Source organism: Eucalyptus grandis, chromosome 3, assembly GCF_016545825.1.
Source record: "Eucalyptus grandis isolate ANBG69807.140 chromosome 3, ASM1654582v1, whole genome shotgun sequence".
Classification (NCBI taxonomy): Eukaryota; Viridiplantae; Streptophyta; class Magnoliopsida; order Myrtales; family Myrtaceae; genus Eucalyptus; species Eucalyptus grandis.
In genome coordinates, this window is record NC_052614.1 from 16,375,580 (window position 1) to 16,388,675 (window position 13,096).

Here is a 13,096-nt window from a genome sequence, read left to right on the forward strand (position 1 = left end):
AATCGAAGCCTAGCCTCACTATCGTTTTCTTGCAAAATTGTACTTATTGGTTTATATAATTTCAAAATCTAAGCAAGTAATTATCAAATAATTAATGAGACAACACTAAAAAAAAATTATTCATTCAAAAAGGAAGCTCCCGAACTTGAGATCAAAGCTTTGGATCGAGATGGATTTAGGTGAGCAGTCATGTGTAAGCAAAGTGATAGAGAGATCTGATTGTAAATACGTCAAATGTCAAATGTGTATGTTGTTAATTATTACTTTAGATTTTAATAACTCTTACTTTATAAACTAGATTTAAACTTTAAATATGTTCAAATATGGAGATCTAAATAGACATGCGTATTTGATATAATTGCTCCGTTGTCTTGTAGCTTTGAAACAATATGTTGTGGCTATGAAGGATGAATGCGTTTGCCGATGCATATGTTAAAGCTAGAAGACCTTAAAACAGGAAATGGTGGCTTTGAGAAAGTTTGATGAGCTTATGAATATATATTTGAACACCTTATCGAAGTTAAAACTCTTCTTTTGAAAATTGTAGTGCTATACATGTTCATATCGGGAATTATACTAAAACTATATCTCATTTCTGACAAGAGTAATCAGTTTTTAGGTGGGCCAACTCCCATCCAAGAATCAGAAAGTGGACCAGAGGTGCCAGTTCCCAATTTCTAGAATCAGAATCTAGCCTCCTTGGTCCTGGAACCAAACCGATTGGTCCAGTTTGGTTCTCAGGTGGCCAATAAAGCTGGTGATATGTTCTCAACATACAAATGAAACTTGCTAGAAAACAAGAACCTCTGTTATTCTGCAAAACTGATTGATGACACTCTTGCAAAGTGAATCCTCTCTATTTCAAGAACATCATTATATTCACCTAGTGAAGAAAGAACTAACTCGAGTATGCGACAACTACTTCTGGTGTTCGCATTAAGCAAATCATGTAATTGGTGTGGACTGAGGAGAGCTTCAATCAAATGTGGTCTTCCATCTAAAATGCAATATTAGTCCTTATTCTTTGGCATTTCATTCAAGCATTTTAATGGATACACAGTGATCAGTTCAAAGATGAGATCTAGATGCAGCATTGAAAATGGTGTACGAAGGACGGGAAATAAAAAAAGAGCATTGGATATTTGTCTTGATGAGATACTAGCGCGATCACGATTGCCATCCTTGGCTTGTGAAAAAGGAAGCATAAGTGCCTGGAGTTTGGGTGGGTGTGAAAATCTAGTAATAGGAGATGGATACTTTTTGGAAAGAAAATGTTTTCATAAATAGGGAGACAAAGATAATTTATGTTAAAGTCTCTAAGGTAAAACTTGAGTATGCATTTGATATTCTCAAAACTAAAGGTTTGTAGGTGATTGGTGAAATGCGCACACACACACACACACACACACACACACACACACACATATATATATATATATATATATATATATATATTTTTTTTTTTCCCTTGATACTAATCCCCATCTAGGTACACGTTTGCCGCTATGTTTAGGATTTCATCTTACTCTTACTCATTCCCTATAGTCATACAAAAGAGATGACTCCCCCGTCTATTTGATTGTTTGTCCAAATATATACACATTTATATGCATAAATATATATTTATACGTGTATGTATACATATTATCCTTTGAAAACCATCTTAGAACTTATGTCCAACACGATTACTCCACATTAATTTACTAGATAGTAAATTAAAATGGAGACGAAACTACTAGAACAACACCAATAAATCAATTTCCATAAGAATGAAAGTGTCGCAGCATTAAATTTCTTTTTCGCAGAGCGCGAGACTTGCTCAACCCAAAACTATATTCCCAATGCACGTGTCAACCCAAAACTATATTCCCAATGCACGTGTCAAGTGTAAGATTCATTTTGGCTGCTTACCTCGCACGTTTAAAATACAAGTCACATGTTCGAATATCACAAAAGCAACCATTGATGTGTTGTTTTCTCAACTCTGGGTCAATTTCCTATTATTCCTCTTTCCTTCGTGACCCTTAAATATATATGCAGTCCAGGTCCTATCTGATAAAGTTAGTAAGAACACTTGGAGGGGTGAATATGTGTTTAAAACAAATTTTAACAGCCAGTTCTGGAATAAGGTAAGTAAGATATGGATAAGAGACAGAATCAGTTTTGTGAAATGCCAGACTTCTAATAGATATTCAAAATTTGATATGCAACAGATTTGACTTGCACAATAACATGTAATAGTGCAATAAACTTAAGTAAAAAAGTTAAGGGAAAAGAAGATTGCATATGAAATTTATAGTGCTTCGGCTTTAGTTTAAGTCTATGTCTATTCTCCCACACCGATAGCCTTTAAATAGAATTTACTATAGTGTCAATAGAGAAATATAATTTATGAGTGCAAACACTTAGTGGAAGATCACTCTCACTCACTAACACAACTTGTACGATGCTCCCAAAAAAAACAAATAGTTGAGAGAATCAAATTTTAGAACTCTAATTTTCATGTCCCATACTTCAAACCAACTAATGACCTCCTTAAATACTCCTCCATATCTTACTAGCTGTTGACAATTTCAGAAGGAATTTCTTCCAATCAAACCGTTGGACAAAATTGATTAAACTGATCTTGTAGCTGTTTGAAGTTAGAGATAGAAAGTCCTTTGATTTTGATCGCCCATCCGATCATAATTTTGGTTTCAATAAGTTGATGCTTCACAAAAAGGAACTTGTCTTCAAGATTGATTTCATCAATTTGTGATTGTTTCCATCAATGAATTTATAAAATGTAAGTGAAATCCTTCGCTAGAGAACTACATGTTGTAGAAAAAATTCCTAATAAGTTCATTTTGAATTTGTGTCACAAAATTGATATGTCTAGATTTGATTTCTTCCTCGTTCTGGACACGATCTTAGTATGGATTTTGTTAGAATGAGAAGTACTTTTGGGAATGAATAGCTTTGGCAAAAGTTTTCAATATCACCTCAGAAGCAACTTTAAATACATTTTGTTCTTCAAAATAAGAGCAAGAACCACAAAGTTTTATCAACTTGAAAACTTGGTAGGAGTTTTCTCAATAACCTCCTCATTTTTTATGATGACAAAACTTTCATGCAGATTTAAGCATAATATGTAAGTTATCCTGCAAAAAATTACTTTAGCAGCACAAGATATAGAGTTTGCAGATAAGCATAAGCAAACATTAGATGAGCATAATACTAATTGAAAGCAATCACAACTCAAAAGTCCAGCAAAAGTTTGCACAAAAAGCACACCAACACACAAAGTACATCGTCAACAAAGCACGCCAGCAAAATCTGCAAAGTCTCCCCCTTTTTGTCAACAGCAAAAAGAGAAAACAAACTTAACCAAAAAAAGAAAAAGATATGTAGTTTTTGAAAAGCAACAAGGTTTTCTTGGAACATGAACAAGATGAAAATCCTCCAAATCCTCAAGCTTTGCTAGGCACTGATCAAAGACAATCTTGACCATAACCAAGTTTTGAATAGCTTGTTGATTGATGGTCTGAACTTTGTCAATAAGAAACTGTACCTTGTCATTAAGAGATTTTGAGATAGTACCGAGAGCAACATGCAATTTTTGAATTTCAACCTCCATACCATATTGTTGTGCCATAATCTCTAGAAGGAGTTCAATTATCCGAGGATAGTTTGAGTTTGGTTCGGTCTTAGCACTGACTTCTACAAGTTGAACTGGAGGGGTATCCAAGTTGGAAGGAAGATTGGTATGAACATTTGAGTTATCTTGCTCCCCTTGAACATTACCTTGTTCGTCCTCAACACTAGGACCTTCCTCAAGGAAATGAGATGCATAAATATCCTCTGCATCCGGTGGAGAGTGATTGACATCACCACTTATGGTTTGTTTTGCGATCATGTCCTGAATAAGAGTTTTCTCACCTACTCTCCCTGTCTCAATAACTTCAATCTAAGGAAGATCAGCTCCACCTTCTAGAATACTTGCTTTTCTAGTACCTACAACACTGATTTGCTGATCATTTCTCATGCTCTTTTCTCCAGCTTTCCCTTCATCATGTTCTCTTGCATCATCTCCTTCCTTATCATAATGTTATTGTTCCTTATTTTGATCAGCATCTTTCTCTCCTACATTTGGGTTGTCTTCCTCTCCTTCATTTTCTCCAATATCTTCTTCTTCACTTTCTTCTTTTAGATCTTTCTCACTTTCTTCTTCCTCTTCTTCAGAATTAGCTATTCCTACAACAAGGTCTCTCATGGAAATATTTGTCACAATGTCAGAAAGAGTCTCATCTTCATCATCTTCCTTGTCCTCATCTTGTAGCAGAAGGACAATTTTTTTCCTCTTTGGAATACGTAAGACGATATTTTTTTCTTTCCTTTTTTTTTCTTAGCTGTAGATCTTGTTTTTGCCGCACTAGCAAATTCCTTTTTCATAAGCTTTAGAACACCAAAGAGATCCTTTAATCTCATCTTGGATATCATTTTGAGTTCAATTTGCATAAGAAGAATGGTTCTAGAGCAAAAGCTAGAAGGCGATTAAATTTGAAGTGTTGAAAGGGCCTAGTAACCAAGGCTGCATAGGGAAGTTGACATTTCTCCTTCATTATTTTTCTATACATATGCAATAGAATGGTATGGGGAAGAGAGAAGGCAACTTCATTACAGATAGCCCACATCATTTTGGCTTCAAGTTTCAAGACGTTAGTCTTGGAGGCTGCCTTGGGTCTAATACAATTGATGACAATCTTATGGAGCAAAATGTTAGAAGTATACAACCTTGAATAAGTTATACTTCTCCTAGAAATTTTGTTCTTCACCATAAACTTAATAACCTCATCATTCGAGACATTTATGGATATGAATCCACTTCACTCCACTCCAAGTATATCAGTCAGCAAATCAACATCAACATTAATGACTTTCTCACAGGCAATAAATTGAATGTGTGTAGGATCCAGAACAAACAAGTTGGAACAAAAATAGGCAGTCAATTTAGAATATGCATCACACTACTCCATACAAAAATTTTCCATTTGAAGCTTGGTAAATTTCTCCCTCAAGTGTACTTTGATCAAATCCAGAAAATCAAAGTCTACTATGCAAGGATTGATGACTTCCCTAATTAGTATTTGCACATAGACCTTCTTGTGTTCTTTTAATTGAAACAACTTCGCTCTCGACCCAATTATTTCAGCAGCAACACCCAAGTTGTGTTGGAAATTCTTAAACATTCTTTCATCGTCATCCTCTTTCTTTCCTTTAGACACGAAGATCATTCGAAAATATTGCAAATTTCTCCTCTACTCTACTTGATTTTACTAACCCTAGTTTTTCCATGGGTTTCAAAAACAAGGTTTCATTCCCGTAACCATATTCTTTCAAGAAAGTGGTAACAAAATCTATAGGATGTCCTCCATTTTTCAAAAACTCATAGCGCTTAAGAAGAACTTTGGGTTTCCTTATCGAGAGAGGAGTTGCATCTTGAGTGACCTCCTCCTCCGCGATGGTTGATTTATGCTCCTCGGTGGCTCATCTCTAGTAAGATTGAAATGTGTCTAAGTATCAAGCTTGAAACGAGGTCCATGGCTAGCAATGCGAGAGGACTTTTGTTTTGAAGACATTGAGACAAACTTTGAGGATTTTGGGGACATGATTGCGAGTGAATGAAACCGAGATTCGCAAAGAAAGAAAAAGAAAATCGAGAACAAGAGAAACGGGGTTTGTGAGATTACGGTTTGTAAAGAAAGAAGGCAATCGAAAGAACTACAGCCCTATTAAAAATGGCTAAACCAAGTCAATTGAACGGACGCCCGAACAAAAAAATAACTTACATTTTGAAAATGTACAAAAAAATAACTATAAATAATTTTGAAATATTAACTACAAAAATCAGCAATAAAAGATAATAATTTCCGAAGATATAAAAGTCAAGTAAAAATTTGGATAAGATATTCATACCTATTTGAGAAGGAAAGAAACTTACGCACCAAAATTTGAAGTATAACTACCTAAGTCTGTAAGGGCTTTTAGAAGGATGTCTCTTCCAAAAGATTGAATGAATGAGTTTGCTTTGCAAAGACTTTAACCAAGTGAATAGGTATTATTCAACTTTTCACGTATGAATTCAAAAGAAACTTTCTCTGGTGGCTTGATGAAAATATCTGCCAGTTGATTATTTGAATCAATGAAATGAACATTGATTTCACCATTTTGTACATGGTCTTTTATGAAGTGATGACAGATTTCAATATGCTTTGCTCTTGAATGAAGAATGAGATTTTTGGTGAGGTTGATCGCGCTTGTGTTGTCGTACCCGATTTCAATGTAGAATCATTCTATTCCAAAATCTCTTAGTTGTTGCCTGATCCAAAGAATATGAGAAAAACGACTACCAAGAGTAACATATTTTGCTTCTATTGTTGAGAATGTCACAGTGTTTTGCTTCTAAGTAAACCAAGATACTAACATTTATTCCAAGAGTTGGCATGTCCTAGATGTACTTTTCCTATCAACTTTACAACTAGTTAGATCAACGTCCAAGTATCCAAGTAGAGTAAATTTTCCTCATTTTGAATACTATAGACCTAACTTTAGGTTTGTTGCGATATACTTGATAACACGTTTAACAATACCGAGATGTGATTCTCTAGGATCATCTTGGAATCTAGCACACATACATACACTAAATAAAATATCAGGCTGTGAAGTAGTTGAAAGGGCTAGTAAGAACACCTAGAGAGGGGTGAATAGGTGTGAAAACAGATTTTGCAAAATGCAGTGAAAAACTTTACTTTTAACCTGAGTTTAGTTGACTACAAACTTTGCAAAAGAAATAAGACTTTATAGCTATTTTAAAACGTAAAGTTATATCACAGCAAATAAAGTAAAGGAGTTCAGAGAAGAGAAAAGGAACATAGAATTTATAGTAGTTTGGCTTAGATTAAGCTTACGTTCACTCTCCCACGCTAATAGCCTGCTGGTTTCCACTATAAATCAAAAGAGAATTTACAATCTTGTGATCTCGACTTCTTAGTGAAGAGTCTCTACTACTCTCACAAAGTCACAATATAAATCTCTCTATTTTTTTAATACAAGTTTGAGCACAGTGTAAGGCATAACAAATAAATGGGAAACTTCAAACTTTGGAATTCTTCTTTCACACACTATCGAACAACTGGAGAGTTACCTCCTTAAATACTCCTTTGTGGCTTCTCAACCATTGGCACTTTCCAAATGAATTATTCCAATCAACCCGTTGGACATAATCAATCAAGGAGATCTCAAGTCGTTTGAAGGTTGTGATGAAAGCTCGTCAATCATGTTCGCCCATACAATCAAGATCTTGATTCCATAAGTAGATTCTTTCCAAATAACTTGCCTTCCGAAATGATTTAAAGTATCTAAATTGATTTCAATAAAGATAACAAATTTTGTAGGTGATATTTCCAACCAGAAGACCATTTATATCCTATACGAACCAAAATTTTAAGAAAGAAAGATAATCCTGAGTTTGGTTAAGTCTTCATTTTCACTTGTGTTCGAGTCTAGAATTTGTCAAAATGGGCAAACTTCTGTTGTAAGATAGATTTTGACACAAAAGTCTGGCGATCTTCGGAATAGAACTTAGATAAGTTTTATCAACTTCAAAACATCATAGGAGTTTTCTCCAACAATCTCCCCATTTGTAATGGTGACAAAACTTTCCTGTAGATTTAAAGACTTATATCTTGCAAAACAATACTTTAACAGTACATGATAACCTATGAAAACAAATTGTTGAGGATTTGGATAACATCAATTTTGCAACCACAGAAATCATGTTAATCTTGAAAATTTAGACAAGATTCAATCATCCACATCCATAATCACAATCACAACCACAAAAGGTTAACTGCAGAATATAAGTGTTCAAAAACATATTACAACCAATTCAAAGTGTTTAACACATACCTAGTTCAAAAACATTAAATTTGAAGTTAAATCTGCTTCTCATTCTCCCCATTTTTGTCAATAGCAAAAAGAGAGAAGTTAAAAAAAGATAGAATTGAAAAGATGAAGTCAATCAAGTTTGTGTGGGAGGTCAAATGAGCCAAAATCCTCAAATGATTGCACTGCCTCCTCTACTTTGGCTACAGCCTAGGACGTCTGTTGATTCAAAGTCTTAACTTTAGTGTCAAGAGATTGTACCTTGTCATCGAGAGAGTCCGTCGAGGACTTTAAGGCGGTGTAGAGCTTCTAAATCTTGTACTCCATTGCATATTGCTGAGCTTTAACCTCCAAAAGGAGCTCAACCAACCTTGTATAGTTGGGAACAGTTTTAGTTTAAACACTGGCTTCAACGAAGTGAGTTTGTGGAGTATCAAGAGATGGGGAACATCAACTTGAACATGAGCAGCTTGTTGCTTATCTTGATTGGGAGTTTCTTCTTCAATCTCAGGGAAGTTAGATGCAAAGACATCTTTGGGATCTGCAAAAGATCTACTAATACCATCACTAGTAGTAGGTGCTATGAAAGGAGTTGTCTCATGATCTCCCCTTGACTTGTTGCCTCCAGGTTAGGATGAGACTTCGCATTCTTTAGCCTTTTCTTGGTCAGCACTAGATCCCTTCCCTTGTTGATTGTCTGCTCCTTTAGATGCAGCATCTTCCCTTTCTTCTTCAGAAACTCTTTTCTCAGTCTCATCTGATAGTGGTAGAGTCTTCATCTCCATGGTCCTTCTCTGGTGATCTATCAAGCTCATCTTCTTCCTCGCCTTGTTCTTCTTCTTCTATTTCTGCTTCAACCTCTGTTTCTACTTCCACTTCCTCTTCCTCTGTTTCTTTAGAATAAACTCTTTGAAGATTTTTCAAGGCAAGAGCAGAGATGGTCTGATCATCCTCATTTTCTTCATCCATCAAGAGGACAGACCTCTTCTTCTTCGAACTTGTTCAAGCAACACTCTTCCCTTTTCTTTTTCTTGTAGCAATCAATTCTGCATTGGTTCTGCTTGTGGATTCATTCTTTAGATGCTCAATGGCCTTGCTCATATCCTTCAACCTCATCTTTGAGATCATCTTTAGTCCAATCTCCATGGGACTAATAGTTCTTGAACAGCTGAGAGGGAAACTGGATCTAAAAGTGGCGGAACAACTTGGTGATCAAGGACACGTAAGGCAATTGCCCTTTTTCTTTCATAACTGTCCTGTACATTTGCAAAAAAATGGTGTGTGGCAGAGAAAAAGGAATGCCATTGCAAATGGCCCACATGATTTTTGCCTCGAATCTGGACACACCAGTTTTGGATGTTGCCTTGGGTCTTAAGTAGTTGATGACAATTTTGTGCTACAGAACATTGGTTGTTAGTAATCAAGAGTAAGTGATACTCCCACAAGGCACTTTGTCATTCACCAAGAAACGAGTTGCCTAACCGATGGAAATGTTGATCGGTTGAAAACTACTTCTTTCTATTCCTAGAATGTCAACCAAAGTGTCAACATCCACAATAAAGGCTTTATCACAGATAGTAAACTGAATTTGAGTCTGGTTAAGGAAAGACATATTAGAATAGAAATATGCCGTCAACTTAGGAAAAGCCACAACAGTATCAGCACAAAACATCTCTAGTTGAAGAGCAGACAACTTTGCCCTTAAGTCAACCTTGATCGAGTCCAAGAAATCGAAATCAATTGATCGAGGGTTTATCACCCCCTGTTCAACATCTAGGTATAAACCCTTTGGTGCTCCTTAGAATGAAACAATCTCATTCTCTCTCCAGGAACATCAGTAGCCACACCCATTCTAGGTTAGAAATTCATATAAATCAGCTCATCATCAACCTTATTTTTAGTTGATGCTCATAACTGAATCTAGGATGAGCAAGGAAAATAAAGAAAAGCTTTTTCTGCCGAACCTTTCAATGCTAAATGTTCCATTGCTCTTAAGAACATTGTTTCGTTACCATGCCCATGTCCCTTAGAAAATTAGTGATAAAAGTCACTGGAGAGCCACCCTATTTCAGATAAGTATAGTGCTTGGAAAGAACTTGGGCTGTCAAGACTCTGAGAGGAATTGCTTCTTAATCAACCTCCTCTTCCAAAGGTTGGGGTGGAGGCTTCTGTGGAGAGTTCTGTGGAGAGTCTTCACCAGTGAGGTCAAAATGCATTAGTCCTTCCAAAGATGCTCCGAGGACCTTGACTAGCAATCCAAGAGGACTTTCACTCATTTGACAGGGATGCAAACTTTGAGGATTTCATCAACAATTTCGAGTGAAAAAGATTGAAACTTGCAAAGAAATTTTGAGAGCAAAAGTTGAGGGAGAAGAGAATCACGATTAGGGTTCTAAAAGGCAGTACTCAAAATGAATCATTTTGAAAGATATAAAGCATTCGAAAATGGGAAGTTGAAATGGCACAAAAGAAAAAGCCTTTTAGAATAAATTGAAAATGGAAACTACTAAAAATTCAAAAGTCGAATTTTAGCAAGAAAAAGATCACTTCTAAAAATAAAATAGCCAAGCAATGATTCGAAAGTCAAAGAATACAAGTGCTATAAATCTCTATATGCTTCACGCTTAAATGAAGAATTGGGTTTCTAGTGAGATTGATAGCACTTGTATTGTCACATTTGATCTCAGTGCAGTATTCTTTTATTCCAAAGTCTCTTAGTTGCTGTCTTATCCATAGAATTTGAGAACAACAACTACCAAGAGTAACATATTATGCTTCTGTTGTTAATAATGCTACAATACTTTGTTTCCTTGAGAACCAAGATACTAGCATATTTCCCAGCAGTTGACAAGTGCCAGATGTGCTTTCTCTATTGATTTTACAACTAGCTAAATTAGCATTAGAATATCTAAGTAGAGTAAAGTCTCATTCTTTTGATACCATAGACCCGGCTTTGGAAAAGTCACAACATATTTGATGATGCATTTTACAAAACTTAGATGAGATTCCCTTGAATCAAATTGAAATCTTGCATAGATGCATACACTGAATAGAATATCAGATCTAGAGGCAATAAGGTAGAGAAGAGAACCGATCATGCTTCTGTATAGCTTCTTATCTACTTTATTTCCTCATTCATCATTGTTCAGTTTCAATGAACTTGACATAGGTGCCTCTGTCTTCTTGCAATTCTTCAATCCAAATTTCTTGATGTGATCTTTGCCACATTTCTCCTGGTGAAGGAATATACATTTATTCGATTGTTTGACTTGCAATCCAAGAAAGAAGGTTAACTCACTTATCATGCTCCTTTCAAATTCATCCTGCATAGATCTTGAAAATTTCTTGCAGAGTTTTTTGTTGGGAGAACCAAATATAATTTGATCGACATAAATTTGTACTATTAGAAAATCTTTCCCTTCTCTCTTTATAAACAAAGTAGTATCAACCTTTCCCTTTTTTCAAAACCATTTTGAGTTAGAAACTTACTCAACATTTCATACCAAGCTTGAGGTGCCTGCTTCAGTCCATACAAGGCCTTTTTCAATCTGTAGATTGAGTCTGGTTTTCTTGGATCTTCAAATCTTGGTGATTGATCCACATAGACTTCTTCTTGTATGAATCCATTTAGGAATGCACTTTTGACATACATCTGGAATAATCTGAAATTTTTAAAACAAGCAAAAGCAATTAATAATCTAATTGCTTCTAACCTTGCTACTGATGTATAGATCTCATCATAGTATATCCCTTCTTCCTATGTATATCTTTTTGCCATGAGTCTTACTTTATTTCTAATCACTTTTCCTTTCTCACTCATCTTGTTCCCGAAAATCCATTTCGTTCCAATCACCAATTTGCCTTTGGGTTTTGGAATAAGCTCTCATACATCGTTGATGCTGAATTGTCCAAGTTCTTCATGCATAACTTCTATGCAACTTTCATCAAACAAGGCTTCATCTACTCCTTTTGGTTCTATCTCATAAACAAGTGCTAGAGCACTAGACTCTTCTCTTCCCTTAGATCTGGTGTGAATTCCTTCATCAATGTTGCCAATGATGAGTTCTTTGAGATGACTTGACTTGTGCTTTTAATTGCTATTTGGTCTGAGAGTCTGTTAATTCTCCACTTCATTTGAATCTTCTCAATCTATTTGTTGTTGTTTTTCAAAAGTTTGAACCTCTTCGGGGAGATAAACTTTGTTAAGTCTGGAACTGGTTTAGACTTTTTAAGTTGAGTTGATCCGGTTGATTCTGCACATAATCCTGAAACTTGATATTTATAGATTCTTTTACAGATTGAGTCTTCTTGTTAAAGACCCTATACGCTTTGCTTGAAATTAAGTAGTTCAGGAAGATTCCTTCATCTGATTTTTCCTCGAACTTTCTAGATCATTCATACGCATTCTTCAAAATAAAACATTTACAACAAAAGACATGATAATAGGAAACATTCAGCTTCTTTCCTTTATATAGTTCATAAGGAGTCTCTAGGATAAGTCTCAAGAATACTCTTATTGATAATATAGCAGGTAGTAGAAACTACTTCTGCCCAAAATCAAGAGGAAATTTTGCTCTCTACTAACAGAGTTTTAGCCATCTCCTATAAAGATCTATTTTTCCTTTCCACAACCCAATTTTGTTCTAGAGTGTATGGAGAAGAGAAAACATGTTGAAAATCAAATTCATCACAAAAATTCACAAAGTCTTGATTTTCAAACTCACCTCCATGGTCAATTCGTATGCTAGAAATGGCATAACCATTTTCATTCTGAACCTTCTTGGCAAATTTTGAGAAATAAGAGAATGTTTCAGACTTACTTGCCAAAAAGCATACCTAAGTAAAATGAGAGTAATCATCCACGATTACTAGGCAATATTTCTTTCCACCAATACTTTGAGTTCTAGTTGGTTCGAAAAGGTCTATATAGAGTAGCTACAAAACTCAACTGGTAGAAATTTGATTTATAGGTTTAAAGGAACTTCTGACCTGTTTTCCCAAGGCGCAGGGAGTGCATAATTCAAACTTTTGATAAGCTAGATGAGGAATGCCTCAAATTAGCTTCTTAGAAGAAACTTTAGCAATTTGCTTCATATTAACATGGCCAAGTTTCCAATGCCAAAGACTTACTTCATCTTGAATAGAAATAACGCACTGAGAACTTTCTAGGTTT